This window comes from Bison bison, unplaced genomic scaffold (assembly GCF_000754665.1).
Source record: "Bison bison bison isolate TAMUID 2011002044 unplaced genomic scaffold, Bison_UMD1.0 scf7180017864041, whole genome shotgun sequence".
Classification (NCBI taxonomy): Eukaryota; Metazoa; Chordata; class Mammalia; order Artiodactyla; family Bovidae; genus Bison; species Bison bison.
Genome location: NW_011494613.1, coordinates 4629045 through 4629879, shown reverse-complemented (window position 1 = coordinate 4629879; position 835 = coordinate 4629045).

Sequence of the window (835 nt, the reverse complement as noted above, 5' to 3'; positions counted from 1 at the left end):
ATCCACGCATCTATGGACACCTTATCTTTGACAAAGGAGGCAAGATATACAATGGATTAAAGACAATCTCTTTAACAAGTGGTGCTGGGAAAACTGGTCAACCACTTGTAGAAGAATGAAACTAGAACACTTTCTAACACCATACACAAAAATAACTCAAAATGGATTAAAGATCTAAATGTAAGACCAGAAACTATAAAACTCCTAGAGCAGAACATAGGCAAAACACTCTCCGACATACATCACAGCGGGATCCTCTATGACCCACCTCCCAGTATACTGGAAATAAAAGTAAAAATAAACAAATGGGACCTAATTAAACTTAAAAGCTTCTGCACAACAAAGGAAACTATAAGCAAGGTGAAAAGACAGCCTTCAGAATGGGAGAAAATAATAGCAAATGAAGCAACTGACAAACAACTAATCTCAAAAATATACAAGCAACTCCTACAGCTCAACTCCAGAAAAATAAATGACCCAATCAAAAAATGGGCCAAAGAACTAAATAGACATTTCTCCAAAGAAGACATACAGATGGCTAACAAACACATGAAAAGATGCTCAACATCACTCATTATCAGAGAAATGCAAATCAAAACCACTATGAGGTACCATTTCACGCCAGTCAGAATGACTACGATCCAAAAGTCTACAAGCAATAAATGCTGAGAGGGTGTGGAGAAAAGGGAACCCTCTTACACTGTTGGTGGGAATGCAAACTAGTACAGCCACTATGGAGAACAGTGTGGAGATTCCTTAAAAAACTGGAAATAGAACTGCCTTATGATCCAGCAATCCCACTGCTGGGCATACACACTGAGGAAACCAGAAGGGA